The 18,688-nt window shown below is 34.4% G+C and overlaps 1 pseudogene; it reads left to right on the top strand.

Annotated features, from left to right (window-relative positions):
- Positions 1 to 5,490: 5,490 nt before the first annotated feature.
- LOC111370508 lies at positions 5,491 to 10,446 on the top strand (annotated as a pseudogene).
- The last annotated feature ends 8,242 nt before the right edge of the window (positions 10,447 to 18,688 follow it).

Here is an 18,688-nt window from a genome sequence, read left to right as displayed (position 1 = left end):
TTTTAGAAATTTGTTTCAATTAATTTTAATTACGTATGTTGATTATTAACATTTATTCATTATTTACATTTTTCATTTAAATAATAATTTATTGTTGTGTATTTCAATTATTTAATTCACACGATAAAAATAAATAAACAAATAAAAAGAACCAGGTGGTCGCTACCTTCTCTAGTAACAGTGCCAGAGATCGCCATTTCCGGAGATCGATCTCCGGCCAAAAAAACCTCAAAAAATGCAATTTCTAGTAATTTTACATAATCTACAAAGATTTCTGCCACTATTTCCAACAAAATAAACTTTCAACATTCAGGTTCAAAGATTAATGGGAAAAAAATAAGCAAAACTTACCTTCTTCGCCTCTAATGGTGGCCGGTCGGTCTCCTTCCAAGAAAAGTCGTCGGTTTCCTTGATATTTCTTCTCCTTCTTTCTCCAGACGTCGGTTTGAGAGTAATTTATTAGGGGCAATATTGAGTTTTCATTGTTTTTAAGGTTTTTACATATTTTTCAAATTTTTTAAAACAGTAGTCAACGGTTATTTTGAAAAATTGGTTGTTTTTGGTGGCTATCTACCACCATTTCCTCCCATAGGGACTTGATCGGGCATATATTATCCAAACTCCAACAATTAGATCCTGTCTAGTCAACCCTAGACCACCCAATCTAATTATTAGTCTTTGCTTTTTTTACAAAAGGTAAAAGACTGAACTTTTGGAATATATAAGATCACAGAAGCCAATAAATTTATAATACTTTTCTCAGATCTGCCGTATATGTATTTCATCTCTGTCCGAGATCCGATATTTAGGTACAGATATAAATGATGGTTTTGCCCCTCTAATTATTCTCACTAACTTAAATTTCATTTTCTTCAGTGGTCCTTTGAACAAAATACAGATATCAAAATTTAGCCGTCACTAAACACTGAACTCAGATTTTAACCGTTCAACAGAAAATACTTAAGTAGTCACTCTACCAATTTTTCAGGGTGACAGTTCCTGACATGAATTCATGTTCTCTACTCCGCTCATTCTCAAATTCCCAACTCATTGAGATATTTGATCAATCAAATTGATCTCGCCCATTGATGAATCAAAGAACAATAAAAATCGTGAAAAGATATAATAATCTTGTCAAGAGATTCAGATGAAATACACAGTGGCCAAGTGAAATTTAATTCTCTGCATGGTCATGCTATAGAATTAAATTCGACAAGCGGTCCATTCAATATATCTAAGTGTACTAGTGTCACTTTTAACTATTTCTATGATAAGAACAAATCATAAACTCGAATAACGAATTGGTCAAAACTACAATATTTCAGTACAAGGTGCCAACCCTTATACATAGATTGTGAACAAATTATATATGATCAAAATATAAATTGTGTAACACTGTACTTCTTAATACAAGTTCCTAATTCATATTCTCACAAGTGATCACAGGTACTTTAATTTTGCATGCTCAATAATAAATAAATGCAATAAATAAAGTAAATATAATTTTATTCAATATAAAAATATTGTTATTTTTATATCAGCAAAACTATATTATATGGGCACACAACCCAACAGTGCATACATATATTTTCTTGTTTGAGCTTTTAAATGCAATAAATAAAGTAAATATAATTTTATTCAATATAAAAATATTGTTATTTTTATATCAGTAAAACTATATTATATGGACACACAACCCATAAGAGCATACATATATTTTCTTGTTTGAGCTTTTCTGCAATAAAAACCACCTTTTGCTTTGACCATCCACTTTCTTGTGAGCATCCCTCAGCCTGTTGAATGACATAAGAAGGGACACCTTACTACTGAACAGGCTTAAACTCTAGTTGCCGCAACCGTTCTTGATGGCCAAGGCCACATGGGCAAACCCCCACCAATAGGGTGGCATGAGCCCATATATCTTTATCCCCTAATTTTTTGTCAAACCGACAAGCAGTTTTAGAACTTGACTTACGTGCAGATGTCATCGTTATTACTAGCATTTTTGCTGTTTTGCTTGTCAAAATCCGACCTGTAATCTCCGCTCTTACTATCTTCAGTTCCAACTTCCAAGAAATGACTTAAATGATTGTAAGATGCATGACCTAAAATTTTCAGCCTTCGATTTTGTAAGCTGCGAACTGAATGTTAATTGCACATGCAAGAATTCGTTACACAGTCAAGATAAGGGTGTCACTTGCTTTATTAACTACCAGTTGTACATTTTGCTTGTTCCTTGTGTTGGGAAAGTAATATTTACCCCACAACAATTTCTTTTTTTTTTTTTTTTTTTTTNCAAAAATTTTTTTTTTTTTTTTTTTTTTTTTTTTTGGGAACCCACAATCTCTACCCTTCGGATGTGTATTGGGTGAACCCTCGGGCTGACGTAAAGCTTGTAAACCACGCCAATTAGAGAAACTGTATTAGGCAAGCCTTGTGCGACAGGCTCGATTGAAAAAGTGTTGATACGGGGAATCGAACTCTTGACCAAACGCCTTCGCGCTCACCTATTCTACTAACTCGATCACCCCATGAGGGGCTTATTTACCCCATATCTTTAATTGCAAGAGACAATCTTCATTAAAAGAAACTTGCAACGTTGTGCACGATAAAGTATATCACTCCTTTTCCACTTCAAGAAGGGGAAAAATTCTCAAATATAGAAAGCATGTTAAGGAAAATGCACGTTTAGCATCAAATGAATCACTTGAGGATGACCCAATAACACAAGTTAAATCAAACCTTTAAAATGTATTATGAGAATACTTGCGCCTAATATTTTTCAAATTTTTTAATTCCTTCTATTCTTGTTTTATCTTTCCTTTTCTTCACTACATATTAGAAACAAAACGAAGCATAAACCAAACTTATAAATAATATACTATTCAAAACAATGCATCTTTTTCAAATCAAATATGAGCCATTAATATTTATTTATTTTTTTTGGTTGGGGAAGAGGGAGATTAGATTCTTCAATTTGTATAGAAAAAGAAAAACATATTTATGAAATAAATTAGTTTCCTTTCTATTTTCAAAGAAACTTGTCTGTAAGAATTACTCCGTCGTGTCAGTGCAATAGATTGGTGGGACAATTGAGTATTCAACATAATTTTAAGATTAACCTTATCTTCTTTAGTATTAACTTTTAATCCTATGAATAATAATTTTAATATTTACATGTTGCACCTCATTGTCTCTACCAAGTGCTACGATATGTCAGTAGGTGTGGACTACTGCTGCAACTAGATTATTTTGGATTGATATATGGTAACTAATATAAATATTACTATAACTAGTCATAAAATATAACTCTTTCTCGTAGACTTTTAATTTAATCTATTTTATGTCTCTACTTATGAATAAAATATGTGGTTGCCAGTTAAGTAGAATGTCATGCATGCACTTCTTTTTCAAATCACGTAAAACTTGAATATAGCATCTCCCATCTTCGTGGCCGATGAGGTCACATGTCATCACCTCGCCCATCTTCATTTTCGAAGTGTTAAAAACATAAATCAACACCTTGTCAACCACCATTGCTCCTTTTGACTGGGAGTGATGGCATAGAACGAAGTCATGATTAATAAGGGACATATAATCCACATTGATCGTTTTTTTACATTTACTTCTTGTTCCTCAATTAACAAAAGAAAAAAAAGAAAAAAAGGGGTCTCGGCCCCATATAAGCCGTAGAAAATTTGACTCGAATCAACCCATTACAATCCTACTAGCTATGAATAAATCAAAAGTACACTCAAATTATTTTCTTTCATATACAAATTAACTATAAATAGATTCTATATTCAAGTTTAAAATAATAAAATTGTTAAAAGCATATCGAGAAAGTGCTTATATTCTCCTTGAATTAATAAATTGTGAAAGATAAAATTGGATGATGAATGGTTCTCATGAATTACGAAGTATCTAAATAAAAAATTATTCAAACACGAACATGAGCCAGATGTAAGCTAAGAGAATCAGCATGTCATTTTCTTCTCATTCTTTGTCTTCCAAGAGAAAGCATTTTCATATCATTACAATTAGAATACTCCTTTTATGCCCTTTAATACATTCTCAATAGTCAATTCTAATTAAAAAAAAATAGGAAAAATTGTAACAGCGGTCCCTAATCTTGTCATCTTTTGTAGATTTTACCCTAACATTCAATTTGTGCCAACGGAGGTCCCTAACCTTTCATAAATATGCATTTTGGATCCATCTGAATGAAAACCGTCAATTGACCAAGAAAAGTGGACTTTGACCAATTTTGACCAAATTAAAAGGGTAAAATGGTAACTTTGTATATTTATAAATATTGAAAATTAAAATAATAATAATAAAATCTACCACAACACTCCACCCCATCCATATTCATCTTCTCCAATTACAAAAAGTAGGGCAAAAGTACATAAACATGGATGCAAGTCCACCAATGAATTTCCCGAACAGAAAAGCTGGCAAATGCTAGTACTCATCAAAATTGCTTAAAGCTTTTACTGGTTATTGTTGCCACCGTGAGTTGGTTGTAAAAAAGGGCCCTCCAAGCCATTCTTGTTTTCCCTTCTTTTTCTCCAAATTTGAATTTGGACAAGAAAATGAAATTTGAAATTGAAATTAAAAATAGATTTTAGCCATTCTCGCTTTTCCTTCTTTTTCTCCAAAATTTTCTCCCATCTTAAAGTCCAAAAATTTAGAATCTCGGAAGAAATTAAAAACCCAACTGGTGTTTCGAAGTATGATTTTTATTTTGTGTTGCAAACTCATTGGGAAGGTTTAAAAATTTGAAGGTTATTGAATGAATATATATGGGGGGTGGGGTGGGGTGGACTTCCTACCAACCTTGAAATGATTTTTGGTTGGGGATGGTTCGAAATGGGGGTGTGGTGTGGAGTTGGAGGATGGTGGCCGTACCCATGTTCATGGTGCTGCAGTGGCTTGTTGGTGGATGTCGATGGTTGGCCATGATTGAAAATCAATCTGTTGGGTGGAGAAGATGAAGATAGGTAGTAGAGGTTTTGGGGTAATTTTTTTCCCCTTTGGTTTATTATTTTAATTGTGAATTGTCAATATTTATCAATATACAAAGTTATCATTTCACTGCTTTTAATTTGAGCTAAATTGGTCAAAATTCATTTTTGTTGGTCAATTGATGATTTCATGAATAGTTTCCATCCAGATGAATCCCATGTGTATATTTATGAAAGGTTATGAACCTCTATTGACACAAATTAAATGTTAGGGTAAATTTTGCAAAAATTAAAAATGTTAGAAATCGTTGTGCAATTTTCCCTAAAAATTATTTGTCCCGCCCTTTTTTTTTTTTTTTTTTTTTAAGTTCGTTGCCACCTCATTTTCAATCCAGACAGCTGTACTCGTAGACTCTAACACTTTCTGGATTTGCCACGTCAGCTCCCTCCATCCATCCATCTTTTTTTCATTTTTTATTTTTTATTTTTTTTTATAAATTATTTTTAATCCCACTCCGTTCAACTCAACCTCTATCAGTTCTCCTCTCAAAATTCCAATTTATAATTTCCTTTCCATTGAAAGTTTAAACTTGAAATCCTTCCCGACTTTCCCTATCCACGAACAAAGAAAAATCTCATTCTCCAATTTTTGTAACCATGAATATTTTTAGATTCATCGGTGATATGACACATTTGATTAGCATTTTAGTTCTTCTTCTTAAAATCTATGCCACTAAATCATGTTCAGGTGATGCTTTTAATTGGATTGTTACCGAGTATGCATGTATACTGTTTGTTTCAGTTAATCGAGTTGTGCAGGATCGAGTTTCCTTTCTCGCATTATTAAAATTAATTTTAATTGTGGAGTTAAACCTTGAATTCATGGTCTAGGGTTTGTTTTTGTTAATTAAACCATTAATGTATACAAATATGCGACATTTCGGTGTTATATGGGTGATTTATCCAAATTAGTTAGTCGGGGGAGTTGATTCCTCTGTATTTTTGGTAAACCATTAGTTTTAGATTTTTAATTGACCGATCTGTATTTGTTGTTTACCTAATGGAGTCACTGGAGCTAAATGTATTACTAGTTACGGTTTTTTCTTTTATTTTTTTATTTTTTATTTTTTATTATTAATTTTTTTTTACATTCGTACGAGGGCATAATTTGGAGTATTTTACATTGTCTATGGTTTTCAAAGACACAGAACGGCCAGCTTGTTTGAGTTCCCCTCACACACAAATACATACATGGATGGATGTATATATTTTCAAATGGATATATTTCCTTGAATACATATATGTACACAGATATACCCATACAGGTCATTTGATAGTCATATGCAAGTGTCTGCATGACCATGGAAAGCTAGATTGGAATGTCTGTCTCTAAGCCTCTGCCTATGTTTGTGTAAGTTTGTGATCCATAGGTTGATCTACCTAAATGTCTATGTGATGGGTCCTTCACATGCCTTTTGCATATTTGTGCCTAGGCATCCTCTGCGTAACTCTAAATTTCGCGTTTCTCCCAGTAATTAAACATTTAGTTACATTGATGAACTGAAACAATCATTGTTTAGGAATTCATCCATTGTTCTCCACCCTGGCAATTATTTTCTGTGCGTTGTCAATTTTTATATATAAAATCGTATTCTTACAAGATGATAAGACCATCGATCAGAGTATTTGGGATGGGTGGCATTTTTATTTTTCTTTTCTTGATAAATCCAAAATTTTTTGATGAAAAAACATGAAAAAAGTACCATACTATCCGCAGCAAAGATAATATACACAATTGTTTACAAGTTCATTATGTCAAATCCAATACTTTATTGAAGAGAAAAGAATGGAAGTTATAAGTTATCTGAAAAGTCTATAGTGTGCTCACAGCAGCTCTACATGAAGGCTCATGAATGACCAATTTCTTTTTGGTACCTTGTGTAAATTTTTATATGTATATCGTCTTTGCATTTCTCTGTGTGTTATACATATGATACATGTAATTGCTCTAGGCTTTTATTAGCTGCATTTTGGGTCTTTATGTTGAACACTAAATTTTGTTGCATTCCTGTATATTTATAGTATCATATAGGTACTATAATTAGTCATCCATTTTAATATTCTCACACATAACATCAAGACTTCTAGGGTTTATATGTGTTTATATGAGTTTGTATGCATCCCTGGCTTTATCGAGGGTATTTCTAGTTTCTTCAGTTGAGAGCTGAAATTAAATGTACTTCTGTGTTATTCAGGAATTTCGTTGAAGACTCAGGAGCTGTATGCACTTGTGTTTTTGGCTCGGTATATAGATTTGTTTACTGACTTTATTTCAGTGTACAACACCGTGATGAAGTTGGTATTCATTGGGAGTTCTCTGGCAATTGTGTGGTGCATGCGGTTTCATCGAGTTGTGAGGCGGTCATATGACCTTCAGCTAGACACCTTTAGACATTATCTTCTTGTAGGAGTGAGCTTTCTCTTGGCACTTCTTATCCATGAGAAGTTCACATTTCAGGAGGTCAGCCCACTTAGTCTATCTCGATCTTCTCCCTTTCCCTGTGAATTTCGATGATCTATAAGCTTTTTGAACTTTGAAGTGAACTTCTGAAGTAAATGCGACTATACTGCTCATACTTGGGTATGGCCTATGGGTGTCTTAGAGGACATTTTGCTATCCTAGAGAACCACCCCTCTCTCTCTCTCACTCTCACACACACACATTTGTGAACATCATTCCATGTTCTGCTATGACGCTAGCGCAACTCTCTTTTCTTTTGAAGTATTTAACTGATGTTGAATGTAGTCAAGTACTCTCTGGCTGGATCTAACTTATAAATGATAATGTCTCTTGAAGACACTAAAGATTTTCTTGTTCAACACATTTTTAACATTGAACGTCCTAATTAAGCTGATCAACACAAGTATCCATCTAAGGCCACTAAAACTAGGGGCGAATCCATGATTTTTGTTAGGGAGGATTGAAATCTTAAAAATCGTTGTAATAAAATTTATATATAAACATGTCGGAAAGACAACAACAACAATTCAATAATTTTTTTAAATATAAACTATTTTTTATAGTAATTAGCAAATAAGTGAAAAAAATAGTTACATGGTGGCCAATAAAGTACTTACTGGCTGTAAACTTCAGGGTCCCGTAGAATTAGTCGAGGAGCGCGTAAGCTGGCTCAAACATGGTCAATAAAAAAAATAAAAATAAATACTTACTAAATGTGTAATAAAGTAAAATTGATGAGCATGAATCTCAATATTAGTGAAGAAGCATATATAAAATGAAGGCTTTAAAGATTAAAAATGCAATTGATTAAGCAAGTGGCAACATTATAAATATAAAAGAAACCCACAAATAATATCATAAAATTTAACGAAAAGGGTTAAAATTTTACACATTCCTGATTTTCATTTTTTTTTATTACTTTGTGAAATTAAATCAAATAAATTCAAAGAGATTTCTCAAATCAATCACTTCCTGACTAAGAAAACCAAAAATCTGCATCTCTCTTTACAACCCACTCAATCAATGGTCAAAATCACCTTTTGCATGTTTATGTCTAAGTCAAATTAGTTACCCTTGTAAACTTATCAACCATGGCCATAATATTATTCACGATGTTTTATTGCTTTTTAATATTATTTTCTATTAATTTGATTACGTAACCATAAAAATACGATAATTTTCTTTATAATTTTCCAACCCAACAATTAGAATACAATAATACCAATCTGCACGAGAGCTAAAGTTGCTCGGTTAAAGCAAGTTTGACATATTTCGAAATTGATGCTCCAAATAAGAATGTGCTTGCCTTGAGTAGTGTGAGTGATGTGCAAATTGGATTGATTGTTCTCTGTTCGTTCTGTAATTTTCGGTGTGTGTGCTTGTTCAAATGAATTTGTGGATACATTTGTTGTTGTTGTTTGCCCTTGCAGTTAATTTTTTAATACTGTACTTATGCATACTTTTGAAATCATCTTTTTTTTTTTAGTTTTTCTAGGTTTCTTTTATGTGTGATCTTATTTTACTGGAGTTCATGCTTGCTTACATATGTGATTATATTCTGTTATAAATAAACATCGAGATTTCAATGCATGTTTTAATATTTTAATGAGTACGTCTAGTTTTTGTATTTCTAATTAATTTAAAATGCCAATACTGTTGCAATTGATTTACATTATCTCACTGTAGTGATATCCTTCTAGCTTAAATGTGCATATGATCTATCAGTTTTGCATTTACCCGTATTGTATATTGCACCTTAAACTTTTTATATACTTTGTAACCTGTTTACATTTTTTCCAGATATTTTGGGCATTTTCAATATATTTGGAGGCTGTTGCTATTTTACCCCAGTTGGTTCTGTTGCAAAGAAGTGGAAATGTGGACAATCTGACTGGGCAATATGTTTTCTTCCTCGGGTAATTTTACTCTCTTTTCACCGACTGCTGCTAAAGAAGAAAAGATAAGTTTTGCTCAGGTATACTGAATTTGGACGTGTTTGGACAACCTGACTGGAAAATATATTTGGAGGCCGTTGCAATTCTGCCTCGTGTTTTCTGTCACTCTGAAATTTATATATATGTTCTACGATTTGTCCAATTTGAATTATATACCATAAGTAGATATATTTCTAGTATGCCATTGCTATCCAAATGTGAGAATTTCCTGTCTCTCCCTTTTACTGGGTATTCAATAGTGTCTTTCCTCCTCCTGTAGCTGTAGCTGTAACTTCTCTACTGTTTTATGAAATATGTGTTCGAATTGCTGCAGAAATTTTGAAGTGATCCTAACTAAATGATGCATTTAAATATTACTGGATCAATATTGGTTTATGCAATTATCGCCATTTTAACCCTGATACTTTTTATCTTTTACCTATATTAAGTATGGATCATAAGTCCAAAATTCTCAAAAACCTCATGTCTCATGAATCAACAGGGCATATCGAGCATTCTACATCCAAAGAACCCTTTTTTTTTTTTTTTTTTTTTTTTATTCCTTGACTAATAATCATTCTTCCTTTGCTTAGCTTGCTTTTCTGGCCTTGTCCAAACAGCTCTTTATGCAGACTTCTTCTACTACTACTTTATCAGGTGACAAGCTCACTGGTCTCATTGGGTACATAATCTAACGTTATCATACTAACCAAGCAATCTGTTTGCAGCTGGAAAACTAATGCAAAAATGAAGTTGCCAGCCTGAGATGACAAAGATGGAATGGTAGGTAGGTAGTTTGAGCTGAACTGTGTTTAGGAGAACTCTCTCCGATGAAATGAGTCTATGAAGTTGACTCAAGGTGATACTCCCTTTATTTAGCAGGGAAAAATTGATATGTAGCTCAGTCTTTTGTTTAACTCGGAGAAAATCAATGTTCATACAACCCATTATTTGTAAAGATGCTAGTGGAAGCTTGAAAATTGTAGAGTTTTGTAATTTCACAAAATCCTTTTAGAAGCAGATATAGATATCTCAATGCAAGAATCTTGTGAGACAAAGCAAAAGAAGAAATCGGAACTCGGTTGGTTGATTAGTTTTTTTTTTACTAGGCCAACTACTGGGTTTGAGCCCATGCTGGACAACCCTTGGCTTGTCCTTTCGTTGAAGACGAATTTAGTGCAAAATCAGAACATGTGGTATCGTGCATGAACACAGATTATATTCATAATATGCAAGTGATTATACGGTGCTTTGCACGTTCATAGCCCCCTCACAAGGGTTCCTAGCCTTGGCATGGGGCCCCTTTCATGTTAGGGGGTTGTACCTTTTACAGTTCGATGTGGATTGTACAAGGAGAAAAATTCTTATCATATAACCTTGACGCTTCCTTCTCGTCTTAACTTGTTCCTTTTTTCAAACCCTTAAAAGCGTATTCTCATGGAATTTGCACCATGTAACAAATGGTCAATTTATGATAGTGATCTAGGTCAATTATGCTATTGAGGGAAATGAAATGAACGCTCTATAAAAATTAGTACACGAGCGTATATTATATCATCAAATAAAATTGTTACTTTAAGCCAAAAAAAGTAGGAAAATTGAGTGGCTGCAGTGATGATTGAAGATGGTGCGTATAGAGGTTGAACAACAGTTCTCTCCACTTATGCCGGATGGAGTATTATTCATAAGTGGTTTTGTCGGGGTCCAGATTAACTTTTCATACAAGCATGAACCATGTCTGGATCATTGACTTTTACAATGTCAACTGCATGTACGGTTGGATATTGGAGTAAATCATATCCTAATCCATGTCTTAGGAATCACGACGCTCCAATGAATTTTGTGGAGTAGAAAACTATCTTACGTTCACTATTTTGTGCATTAACATCAAATACGTGTTTTTCGTATTAAATCAAATATGATACTGAATATATACTTTTTTGTTAATGATTCTATCATCATTAATTCGAAAATCAGCCTTTTCTTGCCAACAACGTGACATCGAAAAATCCTATAATAGTCTGTCGGAGGTTCAATTGTTAGGAGTATGACTCAAATAGGAGTCTTTTGAAGAGGCGTATTCGACTTGAACTAAGAGAAAATTAACCTCACGTTTAAGAAAACTAAATTGAATAAGGAAACAAAATCCTAGTGAAATTGGGTCTCCTAATTGTAATATATTTTCTTGTCTTTTAGGATTATTCTAGGGTTGGCTTATAAATACGAGGCTCCTCTGGTCAATTTGTAGAGAGTAACATAGATGTAATATTGCTAGTCTGTCTTGTATTCTCCATAGTGTTGAATTAATAAACATCGTTCCTCTGCGTTTACTTTTCATGTTCTTTCTTTACAAATTCAATCTTGTGTTTTTCATGGTGTGATCTAGTATACTTAAATATTATCATTAAATCTCGTTATTTGTAATTTGGTTTGGAATCAACGTGTATTATTGGAACTTCCGCGCTCAAAAGTGGTATCAGAGCGAGGTTGTTGATTTTCTGTGGATTGGTTGAGATTCTTTCGAGATGGCTGGGTTGAATTGTAATGTTCCGCTGTTAGATAGCAATACAAGTTCTTGTTGTGACAAGTAAAGATGAAGGCTATTTTGGCGCAATTAGATTTGGATGATGCATTACTGGGTATTGAGAGGATGCCAGCTAGTTGGACAACGGAAAAGAAACAACGGAAGGATCGAAAGGCTGTTTCATTGATTCATCTTCATCTATCCAATAATATTCTACAGGATGTCTTGAAGGAGAAAACGACGGCTATTTTATGGTTGAAATTGGAGCAGTTGTGTATAACTAAAAGTCTTACAAGTAAACTAGCTCTCAAGTAGAAGGTGTAATCACATCGCATGGCGGAAGGAGAGTCGTTGGAAGACCATGTTGCCTTGTTCAAGGAAATTATTGGAGACGTTGGAGGTTAAGTATGATGAAGAGAATCTTGCCTTGATTCTGTTGTGTTCGCTGCCTGGATCTTATACGTCATTTCGAGACACTATCTTGTATAGTCGAGATACTTTGACTATAAAAGATGTCATGATGCTTTGCACTCAAAGGAGAAAATGAAGCATTTGGTTAATGCTACATCAAGGGATGGGGAAACTCTTGTATCTCAAGGTGGTTGATGAAGAAGCAAATCGAGAGTTAGATTTAGCAATGTAACCTGTTACTACAGTAAAAGGAAGGGACATATTTGGAAGGATTGCGATATATTGCAGGCTAAAAGTGATTTAGCTGTAAATCGTGGGGTGCAACCTTTGAATTCAGACGAAATCAATATAGTTGAGAATTGTTCAGATGACGAAGATGTGATGTTGATCGTGGTATCTGATGCAAGTCTAGACCTGACAAGGAGTGGATTCTTGATTCAGTATGTTTGCATCATATGTGTTCTGATAAGAATTTATTTCGAATGTATGAGGCTGTTCAATAAGGTGGAGTTGTAATGGAAAACAACTAATCTTGCCGTATTGCTAGGATCGGTCGAGTCAGATTGAGGCTGCGGGATGGAACATTTAGAACAATTGATCAGGTTCAACATGTTTCTGACCTAAAAAGAAATCTCATTTCGCTAAGTACCCTAGATGCAAAAGGGTATAAATTCTCTGGAGAAGATGGAGTCTTGAAAGTCCGAAAGGGAGTCCGAGTTGTACTGAATGGACAAAAAAGATTCCAGTTGTACATTTTGTGGGGGAGTGCCGAACCAGTTAAGAGGAGACATTTGGACAAGTTTAGTATCGTGGTGAAAGTTTAGTTTGGTATAGTACCTCTTGTGTTGGGCTTTGAGTCGATTCAGAACACTGCTAGGGAGAGCGTTGGTGATTCCGCTTTGTCGTCAATCTCAGCGAGTACACTATGTTTAGTAGTTGGGATAGGACTCATCGAGTGCAGGTACAGTGGTGTCAGCAATGTCTGAGATGCTTCTAGGGATGTTGAAGGCGAAAGCTCAGGCAAGGGGCCTTCTGATCAAGCATTTGGTTTGATTCTTACTACAGGGTGTGCTTCGACCCTGTGTGAACATTAATTCCTCAGTGGAATTGGGAACCCTGGGAATGGGGTTTGGGTGTTGGTTGTGGATGCCGCGCAGAGGACGAGTGTTTGGTTTATATGGAGTGGTCACTGTGTTGAGGAGATTCGACCAATTAATTTCAATGCAGATGAATTTGAAATCTAGGAGTTTCGTTCGTAGCACCGAAATTTGAGTCAAGGTGGAGATTGTTAGGAGTATGACTCAAATAGGAGTCTTTTGAAGAGTATGACTCAAATAGGAGTCTTATGAAAAGGCGTATTCGACTTGGACTAGGAGAATATTAACCTAGAGTTTAAGGAGACTAAATTGAATAAGGAAACAAAATCCTGTTGAAGTTGGGTCTCCTAATTGTAATATAATTTCTTGTCTTTTAGAACTATTCTAGGGTTGGCCTATAACTACGAGGCTCCTCTGGTCAGTTTGTAGAGAGTAACATAGAAACAGTATTGCTAGTCAGTGTTGTATTCTCCATACTGATGAATTAATAAACATCGTTCCTCTGCGTTTACCTTTTGTGTTCTTTCTTTACAAATTCAATCTTGTGTTTTTCGTGGTGTAATCTAATATATTCTAATATTGTCATTAAATCTCGTTCTTTACAATCTGGTTTGAAATCAACGTGTATTATTGGAGGTTTCACACCCAACATCAACCTAGGAGGCAAACCATCCTTTCCACTGAGATAGTGATTTAGAGCAAGTCTGTGCTTGATTTGGGGTGAGCCGAGCAATGGATGGCTGGCTTCAAGGATATTGTAGGTCAATTTTGTTTTTTGGTTTCGCAGTTGGCAAGGAATTCGTTAAAATTCTCATCTAGGTTCACAAATTAAAGTGCAGTTCATTAGAAATATTTTAGAAGATAGAGGTAAGAAAGCGATAACCAGTAGAAGAGAAGTGAGAATTCGAAGAAACAATTCCAAACAAAGGAACAATCATAAAATCAATTGCATAGGGTGTGGTATAGTAGACATTGTAGAGAATTCAATACTGCGAAAAAATTATTTTTTTCGAGACATCCCTATTCCCAATGAGCAGCTCACACTACAAAATTGTGGCTCTATCCGCCCCACGACACCTCCGGAGCAAGTTGAACCAAGCTTACAAGCAACTCGTCCCATTTTCACCCCTATGGTGAAGTCACTAGTTTGCTCCTTCCTATTGTTCCTCCCACTAATTTCTTAAAAATTGTAAAAATGACGAAGGAAGCCCCATCTAGAGTATTTTATATAGGGGCAGAGTCAAGAAGAGCAAGTTTTTTTATTTATTTTTATTTTTATTTTTTAACAGATCTAATAGATAGAAAACAAATAATAAAAAAATAAAAATAAAAATTTCCTCATCAATTTCATTTTTACCTTAAAAACGTCATGGGCCTGGGGGAAGGTCTGGTTCAACCCTTGATTGTGTGCAATATGAGCTTGGGTAAAATACATAGTTCCAATACATTAATATCTCCAATGCCGCATTATTTACTCTCCTAAACCCACCACCTCACGCCCAACCCCCAATTGCAAAAATGTTTTCTTCCAGCAACATTTTCTCTCTCCAATTGCAAATTTTCTTTTTCTATAAAAAAAAAAAGAAAAAAAAATACAAATTCTCTATATATATAAAATCACAAAATGAAAACAACCATATTGAGATTCCTTAGGAAGAGGTGGTGGTGTGTTGGTGATCGCGATGCGTTGCAAGTAATGTTGGAGCATTGGACTTGATTCAAGGCCGGCCCTAAGCCAAAGCCAACTAAGCAATGACTTAGGGCCTCACATCTAATGGGGGCCTCCAAATGAAAATCATGATAAAAGCCCAATTAAATTAGTATAAATTTAAAAGATTGATTAATTAAAAAATTATTTAACAATAATTTATTGGGTTGATTCTAACTTAGTTCGATCTTATCCAAAATAAGTTTCTCTTGAGTTTAATATACATGATTAATTGCAAGCTATCAAGTGAGTCCAATATTATTATGGCAATATGATTTAATTTGAAAAGCAATATTATACATTCAGTAGTTTACTTTAATAAGTTATAACTTGAATTTTATTTATCCAAAATAAATTTTTCTTGAGTCCATAATGTCCATAATATGATTTATCGAAAATAACTTGAATTTGCTACTTTATCTTTTGAATCGTACCAAGTCTTTGTTTAAAATGTAAATATATGATTTATTTAAATATTTAAGTATTTTTACGCATGTAAATTTTTTTTACGTTTAAGGGTCTCATAATAATATTATCAGTCACCTAGGGCCTCGCCCTGACTTTACCAGTGTGGTGGAGATGGTAGCAATATTTTGAGTATTAAAATAATAATAAATAAATAAATAAATCCTTAAGAGCTTGTTCTCTTGGAATTTGCACGATTTAACAAATAGTCAATTTATGATGGTGAACTAGGTCAATTATGCTATGGAAAATTCTACTTGTACATAAATATTGCACATAATGGTGTCCATAATATGATGTGACAATCATCCGATTGTTAATGTGCAAGTGTGAGATTTGAATTAAATGTTGGATTTAGTGTCACGTGTAATTATGGACATTTTATATAGATAATTATGTACATGTAATACTTCCCACGATGCTATTGAGGGAAATGAGATGAACGCTCTATAAAAATTTGTACACGAACGTATTTTATATCATCAAATAAAATTGTTACTTTAAGCCAAAAAAGTAGGAAAAATGAGTGGCTGCAGTGATGATTGAAGATGGTGCGTATGGAGGTTGAACAACAGTTCTCTCCACTTTTGCCGGATGCAGTATTATTCATAAGTGGTTTTGTCGGGGTCCAGATTACTTTTCATACAAGCATGAACCATGTCTGGATCATTGACTTTGACAATGTCAACTGCATGTACGGTTGGATATTGGAGTAAATCATATCCTAATCCATGTCTTAGAAATCACGACGCTCCAATGAATTTTGTGGAGTAGGGACTAAGTAGAAAACTATCTTACGTTCACTATTTTGTGCATTAACATCATATACGTGTTTTGCGTATTAAATCAAATATGATATTGAATAAATACTTTTTTATTAATGATTCTATCATCATTAATTCGAAAATCAGCCTTTTCTTGCCAACAAAGTGACATCAAAAAATCCTATAATAGTTCGTTGGAGGTTCAACCTAGGAGGCAAACCATCCTTTCCACTGAGATAGTGATTTAGAGCAGGTCAGTGCTCGATTTGGGGAGCCGAGCGAAGGATGGCTAACTTCAAGAATATTGTAGGTCAATTTTGTTTTTTGGTTTCACGGTTGGCAAGGAATTGGTTAAAATTCTCATCTAGGTTCACAAATTCAAGTGTAATTCATTAGAAATATTTTAGAAGATAGAAGTCAGAAAGTGATAACCAGTAGAAGAGAAGTGAGAATTTGAAGAAACAATTACAAAGTAACAATCGCAAAATCAATTGCATAGGGAGTGGTATAGCAGACACTAGGTTCACAAATTCAAGTGTAATTCATTAGAAATATTTTAGAAGATAGAAGTCAGAAAGTGATAACCAGTAGAAGAGAAGTGAGAATTTGAAGAAACAATTACAAAGTAACAATCGCAAAATCAATTGCATAGGGAGTGGTATAGCAGACACTGTAGATAATTCAATACTGAAAAAATTAATTTTTGAGATATCCCTATTCCCAATGAGCGGCTGACACTGCAAAATGGTGGCTCTGTTCGCCCCATGACTCACCTCCAGGGCGAGTTGAACCAAGCTTACAAGCAACTAGTCCCATTTTCACCCCTATGGTGATATATATATATATATATATATATATATATATATTTTTTTTAATACTGATCTAATAGATAGGGGGAAAAAAAATAATTCCTCATCAATTTCATTTTTACCTTAAAAACGTCATGGGCCTGGGGGAAGGTCTGGTTCAACTCTTGATTGTGTGCAATATGAGCGTGGGAAAATGACATAATTCTGATACAAAAATGCTCCTCATCCAGGCCAAAAAAGAGCCCAAAAACGGGTGGCTGAGGTGGGTGCCCTGTTTTTAGGCCTGGGGATCTGGAGCAAGCTTCATTCCAATATATTAATATCTCCAATGCCGCATTATTTTCTCTCCTAACCCACCACCACACGCCCAAACACCAATGGCAAAAATGTTTTCTGCCAGCAATATTTTCTCTCTCCATTTGCAAATGTTCTTTTTCTATAAATACAAATTCTCTCTAATCTCTATATATACATACAATCACAAAATGAAAACAACCATATTGAGATTCCTTATGAAGAGGTGATGGTATGTTGGTGATGGCGATACATTGCAGGTGATGTTAGAGCATTAGACTTGACCTGTGTGGTGGAGGTAGTAGCAATATTTTGAGTGCTGAGGTCACATATTGATTACAATTAACTCAGACTTGGTCAATCGAGCCGAGGCTAGTGTCGAGCCCCATTTTGGAGAGTCGGCCTGTGAGCAAATTTATATTAAAAAAAAAACAAATAAAATAAATGGCAACTACACATAGCCGTCTTGTTGTCTGTAGCAGGCAGCAATAGCTGTGTGGCTACCTTTTTTTAAAAATTTAATTTTAAATAAAATCATAAGCCGGTTCGGCTCGATTTGATAAGGCCCAAGTCGAAATCTCGAGTTAAGTCTAGATTTTTTTGCCGAACAAAGTTCGAGTCGGCTCGGGCCCAAAAAAGCCTAAACCATTTTTACTCGAGCCTAGCTCGAGCTTTGAGTTTCAACTCATCGAAATCTGTAGGCACTACAAATAAATCCTCACACACTTTAGACCAGTATCACAACACATATAGTTATAGCCGATCACAATTAATACAGACTTGATCATCACCAATCACTATTAATATAGATTGGATGAAAGAGGGTCACTACAAATAAATTTGCACACTCCGCAGACCAACACTACAACCCAAAATAGCAAGCCAATCAAAAAATTGAACAAGAAACTCCCACAGTCTCCAACTCAAATGTACTACAATCACCACTACCTGTACTACATCACAACTGCCACCACCTGCAATGCACCATGCAGATTTTATTCCTCGACTACATCGAAGAAAGGCAAGTGAGATCTAGTTCGATGGAGTGTTTCATATCTAATTTTTGTGGTGGTCATTGTTGACATTGGTCAAGGTGGGGTAGAGAGAGAAAGTATATATATAGCCCTCGTCTGGTACTCGTTAAATTATATTACATCTTTCTTTCTCTTATTTTCAATTATACAATCTTCCATA

The sequence above is a fragment of the Olea europaea genome, chromosome 21, assembly GCF_002742605.1.
Source record: "Olea europaea var. sylvestris chromosome 21, O_europaea_v1, whole genome shotgun sequence".
NCBI classification, from domain to species: domain Eukaryota; kingdom Viridiplantae; phylum Streptophyta; class Magnoliopsida; order Lamiales; family Oleaceae; genus Olea; species Olea europaea.
This window is presented reverse-complemented; position numbering and strand designations above follow the sequence as displayed.